The following is an 8938-nucleotide window of genomic DNA, read 5'->3' on the forward strand; positions in this document are numbered from 1 at the left end:
AACAGTTACAAGAGAAAGGAATTAAGACCTGGAGGTCATGTGAGGCAAAGCATTAACAACCACCTTCTCATGAAACCAAATTTCTTGATGGATGTATCTTCCATAGTGGGGGACATTAGAAAAACATCATCCACCAGCCCACACAGATGACAAGGTCTTCTGTCTGCCTTGGGCTAGCATCTAAGTTATGAAATAATTCTCCCCAGAGAGCTTAGGCATGTGTTCACACAAGTTTCTAGTTTGAATTTAAACTATCTCTGTCATCTGAGAACCCTCAGGGTGGGAAATCAACATAAAAGTTATCCCAAGATAGTGATAGACCCTATATTAAAAACATATATATAGTCTTTGTAAGAAATTACCTTCTTAAAAAGATACAGGGTCCTGCAAATCATAACCTAGTAAACACAAGCTCACCTAAACACCTGCAAAGAGTTACTCACAAACAGAAGTCAACAGCCACAACCAAAAACAAATGTAATGCACTAAGAACTTGGATAATAGAATTAGTAAATATGGGTGCAAAAATTAAAATGATTAAATAGAGGAATTTAATTTGATTTATACAATAAAATCTCAGTTGGCAAGTTGAACAGTAATTAAGCAACTCTAATGAGAACATTAATAAAATGGAACATCAGGTTCAAGAAATTTACACAAATTAATGTAAAGATTGGGTTAGGATAGATGAAAGAGAAGTAACAGTAAACATAGAAAGAAATGCAGCTTACATCTCTCTCACTTAAACATTGTTTTTGAAAAGAGCATTTCCCAGAATTGATAAAAGTATGCTTCACCAGAACAAGGAAGCTTTAGATTTCTTCATCCAAGGCAAGATAAATAAAAAGAAATTCACATCTAGCATAATAAATATGTGGAATGCTAAAAATCATAAAAAGAAAATACCATTTGTTAACATAACACAAATATATCAATGTCAACAATTGAAAAAAGAAAAATATTGAATAATGTATTCATTTTTAAAAAAGATTTATTCATACATACAAGAGATGGGGTGTAGGCCAGAGGTGCGGTGGCCGGGTTGAGAGCATTCACCAGAGATAGAATTCAAATCCTAAGAGAAAATAACTGTCTTTATTTATTTATTTATTTATTTATTTATTTATTTTATAAATTTTATTGTTATATTCCCCATACAATTGCAGCCCCCCATTCTGACCCCAATCCCTCCCCTCCCGCCCCCCTAAAAGTGTCTCTGGTTCATAGCTTTTTGTTGATTTTGATTTTCACTTTCTTATAGTTATTCATTTTCCTGGTCCCTTATTTAAGTTTTCTAGATTCCTGCTATGAGTGAGACCATCCGGTATTTTTCTTTTTCTTTTTGGCTTATTTCGCTGAGCATGATCCCTTCCAGCGCCATCCATGTTGCTGCAAATTGCATGTGTTTATCTTTTTTGAATGCTGAGTAATATTCCATGGTATATATGTACCACATCTTCTTGATCCAGTCAAAATAACTGTCTTTAAAATCATGTATTGACTGGCAAAGAAGAGGGTGAACAAAAAGCATTCAGATAGACATAATCTAAATGAATTTACCTTAAAACTTAAGAATGTATTCCAAGAAGAAATGGAAATGAACCCTGGAACAAGTCTTGAGATCCGTAGGGAATTACAAACAAAATCTCAAGAAAATATGAATAAACTGCATAAACATCAACTACATAAACCAATAATATTATTTAATTTAGTAAAGGTGAATTTTAGTGGTAGGATTAAAGTCATAAGATATAATGGAAAACAATCAGAATTAAAAGTGCTATCATTTTGGTATTTCAGAAGAGAGTGAATATTGACTTTAGACTCTAAGTGAATATATAAAATTTTAGAAGGAAACATTAAAAACAGTTTTTAGTAAACCAAATTCTGAAGCAGATTTTTTAAATGTTTTTATTTCAAGAGTTTAATGGTGGTTCAACATTAGAAAAATATATACATACTTACATATATTTCACCATCTTAGCAGATTTAAGGAACACAGCTATTTCAATATAATTGTGTAAGATTCAATGGCTACTTATTATTCCTTTTTTCAAAAAAGAACAGCTAGTACTTCCCTATAAATTATGAATTAAAGAGAATTTCCTTAACTGGCTAAAAGTATATCTTACCAAAACCTATACAAAATTAATTAATTGTGAGATAAAATAAGAATTCTTATTAAAATGAAGAAAAAGTCAATAATTCCTGATATTAATGCTTCAGTGTTGATATGGAAATCCCAACAAGATCAGGGATACAATTTTAAAACAAAAAAGATCTTACAGAATAGAAAGGACACCAAACTATCATTAACTGTCATTATTTATAAGATGATAGAATAAATCTCAGAGAATCCTCAGATAGCTCAATTAATTAGAGCATGTTTATTATATAAATACTCTTCCTTAGGGTGCTGGGATTTAAGATCAAATATAAACATCGATTGTGTTCTAATGTAACTGCAAAAATATCAGAACATATAATTTGTGGGGAAAAAGCTATTTATATGCAACAAATTATTAAATAACTGGAAATAAAGTTAATAAATTTTGTCATAGATGGGAAGTTTCAATCATAAAGGTACCATTTATGTCCAAGTTTGTCTATAAATTCAGTGCAATTCAAACTCTTTACAAATCTTTAAATAGAGCTTGGCAGAGATTCTAAAATTTAAATAGAAAAGGAAAGTTCCAAAAATATCTGAGGTCACTTGAATATAAAAGAACAATAGAGGAGGAGTTTTCCTATCAGAGACCAGACTTATACCATGACAGTAATTAAGACAGCGGATACTGACACAAGAGAAACAAAGGGCACAGAAGAGCAAGTCTCCCTCAAATCCATGCACTTATGGAAACATGATACAAAATGAAATGATATGAAATTCTAATCATTTTTGTATTACTTGTCTTTGAGGAAAATATAAGCTATTGAATTTTTTTGTGGAATAAATAAAACAAAATTATATTTCCATCCCACCACTGAATTTAATAAATTTCAGGTTTATTAAAATCCTAAATTGAAAACCATCTTTTAAACTGTTACAGTCAGGGCCTTCCTGGTGGCACTATGGGTTAAGCACCGCACTATGAATCAAACTGCAGCCTCTGCAGCACGAGTTCAATCCCTGGCCGGCCAGGGAGCAACCCACATGGCGCAGCAGACCTCTCCTGTCTTGCCCGCTGCTCCCCTTTGCAGTTTGTTTCAGTCAGTCTGCCTGTTCTGTACCCCACTCTGTCTCTGGTGAATCCTCTCACCCCCCGCATCTCTGGTCTATACCCCAGCTCTTCTATGCATAAATAGATAAATCTTTAAAAAATAAATAAGCTGTTACAAGTCAAATATGGGAGATATCTTTTATAGCATCAGTGAGGATGTCTCAGATAACTGATTCTGTTATAACAGAATATCACAGACAGGGCTACTAAAACAACAAACCTTTATTTCTCACAGTTCTGGGGTCTGGAAGTCTCCTCAAACCCCCTCCTGCAAATATCATCACCACAGTATTTCAACATATGGATTTTGTGATGATGCAAACATTCAAACTACAGCAATGAAATAGAATATTTTAAACAACACATAAACACACACCATTTCAGAAAAGATTAATTAAACCACATTAATATTTTAAAATTTTGTTGACAAAGTATTGAAAATTTTAGAAAATGACATATTTTGAACTTTCATCTACTTATATAGACATTACAAATGTCTGCTCTTTGTAATCATACCAGACCCTATGTGAAAGGCAAAGGCAACTAAAGCTATGGCTTTGCCGCAAGGAAATGAAAAGACGGTATGGTGATGAAAGCACATAGATAATTGTCATTTTGCAAATTCACTTTTAGATGCCTATTAATGGCAAAATTTGATATGCAAAAGAAATGGCAAAAGAGCTACATTTCTTGTACATTTCATTATCCATTAAACTGTTAGAAGTATTAATGTTGATAAATTTGAAATATGGTTCATTGTCTCTGGTGAAAACAAAAAATCATTAGTTCCAGAAAATTGTTGATATATGAAAATGAAGCACACTTGCCACTCAGAGACTTTCAGTAATAATTCAATGTGCCTATTTTTATGGAAGGAAAATAGTATCTTTTTGCTTTCAGGCATATTTCTAAGATAACTGGAGATGAACTATTTACAAAAGCCAGGAGCTAATATTACTGTCAACTGGAAAAATAGTAAGAAAAATGAATTATTTGAAAAGTGACTCTAGATTTCATACTGCAAGTGATTTTCAGACAGACCCCACTTATTTTCTGTGCCTCGAATGCTTTCTTTCAATCCCAGAATTTTGAACATGTTTTCAAACTACACCTTACAATTCTCACATCATATTTTCTGTAACAGGCAAGGGAAATAAGATTCTATTCAAGGATGTAGATTATTAGAGGCTTATTTGATTTTGATTAATAGAGGCTTATTTGATTTTGATGAACAAAAGATACTTATTTTGGATGTTAAGTATAATTTTAGTGAATATGATTGATTATTAACCTGAATATTTTAAACTTTAAATGTAACCATGAGAATAATTCATATATTATCCATGTTGAGTTTGGCATCTCCAGTGTTTAACCCACAGTGTTATTTCTCTAAATCCTATTGTCCCTGCCAAGAGAGATAACATGAGATACAGACCTTTGAAGATCTGAGATCTGATTTGGGATCAGATATGGGGTCTGAGCAAGGTGAAACCTCCAAAATCATAAAGAAAATTTTGCTAAGACTTGTGAGAATTCCTGTGGCTGAGAATCCTCTTGGAGCCTCTAGTAATAAAACCAAAAGCTGGTGTCTGTCCTATAGGGGAACATGACGTTCCTCCCCAGAGTGTGAAAAAAGAAATAAACAAGAGCCTCTGGTTTTACTCCTTTTTCAGAATTTGCTGTGTCAATATGATGTAGTGGGAAGAACAAGTTTTCCGGGTACTTCTGAGCGGAGTTTAAATTTTAGCTCACGTGTCACATGGTCTGGGACCTTGGAAGTGTTTCATCTCTTTGCTACTTCCTGTCTCATAAATTGCTAACTAGATTCTCTCCCTTTAGAATGGTTAAAGAACTAGAGATAGCATATGGTAGGCTGGCAATATATGGTAGTTGTCAGAATTAATTTTTGTTGATATTGTCTTTCCTCTTTGAAACTGTAGCTCCTCTGTCATTCTGAACTCTGCTAAATCAAATGACAGAAGGTGCTTCCCAGACAGATGAGGCATGAGTGATGTGTTGATGGCCACTGAGAGTATCCTGTTGCCATGGTGTGTCTCTGAGAACACTTGGGGCCAGCATTTGCTCTGTGTAAGCAAGTGTTCTGGAGGTCAGTGTGTGTTATCAAGAGAACCTGCCGCGGACCAGCCCAGCAGTGGCGGGAGATTGAGACAATCTCAGGGTTGAATGTGAATGAGCAAAAGGTGATCGAAGGAATTAGGGCGAGGGACAAGAAAGAATGACACACAGACACACTCAAGGGAGAGTGAAAATCTGAGTGCAATTTATTGAAAGCAATCTTTTCTTTTTATACATTTTTACAGTAATTACTTCATTGTGTTTTGCACAGTGTCTGGTTAATCATTTACCAAGGCATAAGTGCATATTGTGTCATATATCATTACATCTTGCTTATTATCTATCAAGAAATCAAGTGCAAATCAAGAACATTTCTTACTCTAATCTCCATACTGGAGGTTCACTCTAGCACATTTGCATTATGATTACATTGTTATTATTATTTTAGTATTATATTTTTCATATACTATTATTTATTCTTATACCTTTGTTTGGCTATATTATTTACTAAGTAATAGAATCAGTTTCCATGGCTGCATTCCTTTACTATGATCCTTGTTACTGGCAATGAGTAACAACATATTTTGGTGGTGCCTTAACAACGCCCAGGCCTAATTGTTCCAGTTATTCGTCATGGCTGAAAAGGTGGGAACCAAATTCCCCTCGGGGACTGCGTCTGTCTTAGGTTGTCAGAATTCACTTCCTGATCTTACCCGTCATTGACTGTCCAGTCCAGCGCACAGGGGCAGGGGGCTTATTATGCCACACTAGCACAGCCACCCAATTAATGCGAGATTGTGGCAATTGTCACATTGCTCTCAGGAGCCGCCACAGTTCCCCCTTTCTTTTTAAATTGAAGCTGCAAAATGCATATCACGACGAAGAATCTTCAGATTTTTGTTAAGTAGCTTTAAAAACACAGGCATTAAAAGGCAACCAACCAAAACAATGAGTGTAATCACTCCAAATGAAATTAAAAAATGCAGCCAATTTGAGGGAGCCAGAGAACGCAGAGAATCAGAAAATGTAGAAGCAAAATCAGACAATGCTGGTTCAGACAAATGCGCCTGGCTCATCGCAGAGATTTCTGCCTGAAGAGATGACATATCATGACTAGAGTCACTTTCACGCCAAACACCAAGCAGATGATTTTTAACAAAATTCCAATCAAGAGAAGAATTATAAGGTTTAGGTGTAACACAAATAAATTTAAATTGTGCATGACAACGAGTGGAGAGAAGTTTTTTGATTTGCTGTACTTCCTCTCCCAGTGCCAATACAGTTTTTTTAAGAGCATTAAGCTTTTGTTTTATTTTTCTATCTATGGAATGTTGCAAAGCAAGTGCCAAAGTTACATTTTGTGTAAGATCATTAACAAAATGTGCTGTATGTGTTTCCTGTACCAAGGCAACAGATGATGCTGCAAGAGAAGTAACAATTGCAATCAGGGCAGTAATATGTAAAATAAGCGTAGCAACAAAATGTTTAGAATGAATTAAAGCATTGACTTCCTGAATAATTTGTAAAGCAATATTGTCAAACCATGGGGTATTTTGTAAATCCACAGGTAATATAACATAAGAAGGTCTATTTAACATAACCATAGTAGAAAAATTATGAACAATATTAGGAGTTAGGCAATTAGACAACACACATTTAGAACAGGTGACAGAATAGGAATTCCCATGGCAGGAAATGTTCATTGTGTTGGCAGATCCAAAAAGCAATGTATAGGGGTATTCAATGCAGGCACGAAGATTGAAATTTCATACGGCGTAGATATTTTGTCTGGTGCTAAAAAGTTTGATAGTATTCACAGCAGCAAAAAGACGAAAAAGTTCAAGTAAGCACGAGTTCCATTGGAAGTGGTGAAGAAGTAGGTGATCTGTGACTTTTCAGGTTTCAGTCAGTGCAGAGGAGGAACCAAGGTGTTGGTTTAATTTAGCAGGGACCAGATGGGTGAATTAGCATCATTAAACAAGTATTAGATAAATTAATAAAAAGGAACAAAAAAATTAGAGTACCATATAGATACTTTGTACATTTTTTACATAGAGGTGACTCAATATTTTTTTTTTTAATAAACACATTTAAACAAAGTAAATTATTAATATTTAACATAATTTTAAGGCATATATGCCTTGAATTATATTATAAAATTTGAACTAGTTTTTGTTTTCCAAAAATTAAAAAAAATTTTTGATAGTGATTGTAAGATTTGTTTTTATGAGAATTTATATAGGCGCCATTTATAATTAGTCCTCTAGAGGTCAAAAACAAAACAAAATAAAACAACACAAAACAAAACACAAAGACAGACAAACAGATACAGAGATCTCTTGATATATATATTTAAAATTTTGGCCATATGTATATAATTTAAGAGATAGTTATTTTATTAATTTTTGTGACGTCACTGAGGTTTTTTAATGAGTTAAAAGCTAAAAACTGTGCAGAAAATAAGTATTTAATTTTAATTATTATTAAAGACCTTGGGCTCGAGACCACAACAATCAGGCAGTTTTATTAACTTTTTTAGATAAGAGAATATTTTTTGAGTTTATATTTTTAAGAAGTGATTATTTGGCTTTAGGTTGTCAATGTTTTATTATACTGAGAGCAAGTATATATTAAAACAAAAAAGAATACTGTTATTTTGATAACAGAAGAAGAGGGAAATTTTTACAGTTTGTTTGTTTTTAGGCTTTTATTAAAATTTGAGGTTTGAATTTAGCTCAAATATGTTTGTATTATTATTTAATTTTTTTTTTTTTGGTTAATTAATTTTAACAAGAAATTTAACCTTTTACAGGTCCAATAAGTAAATCTAAAAACTTTTATTCAACCAATAAGCATTTTGTATAGCTTGTTAGCAAATTTAAAATAACTCAGTATTTTTTTTACTTAGACAATTTAGACTTTAAAATTTAAAAAAAAAAAAAAACATAGGGAAATAAAACCTTTTTCCTAGAATGAACCAAAACAGTTTAGTCCCCCACAGCAGGAAGGCAGTAGAGACTTGCCAGTGATCCCAACACTGGAGAAAAAGTCCAGGCAGCTGCTTGTTGAGATCAGGGGCAGCCCCCACCCATTCGTTGCAGTGGGTTTAGAATATCATTATAAAAACCTTTAGTTATATTATATAGTTATATTTAACCATTTTTTATTACCTTAGCAATAGTAAATGAACTTTAAATATTATTATTTAGAAATATTTTATTTATTTATTTTAAAAGAATAAATGGCCTAACCACATACTTAGAATCAGAAAACAAAGTTAAAGGCTGAGCAAAATGCTCAAGTGTCATAATGACTAATTATTTCAGCCTGCTGAGCAGAGACATTTTTAGAGACTTTTTGCAAAGGTTTATCTCTAAGACTATAAACTGCAAAGATTCCAGATGAAGAGCCATCAGTGAAAATGACCTTTGTATTGGGTACAGGTTTAGAATTAATAATTTTTGGAAAAATAAGTTTAGTTTTTTCTGCAAATTTCAATAATGGATGTTGACGCAAATGAAATTTAACTTGTCCTGAAAAATTTTGTATGGCAACTCCCCAATCATTATTATTTTGCAATAAAAATTTAAATTGTGTTTTGTTATATGGAATTATTATATTATTTGGATCTCTGCCAAATA

Source organism: Talpa europaea (assembly GCF_964194135.1).
Source record: "Talpa europaea genome assembly, chromosome: 2".
Classification (NCBI taxonomy): domain Eukaryota; kingdom Metazoa; phylum Chordata; class Mammalia; order Eulipotyphla; family Talpidae; genus Talpa; species Talpa europaea.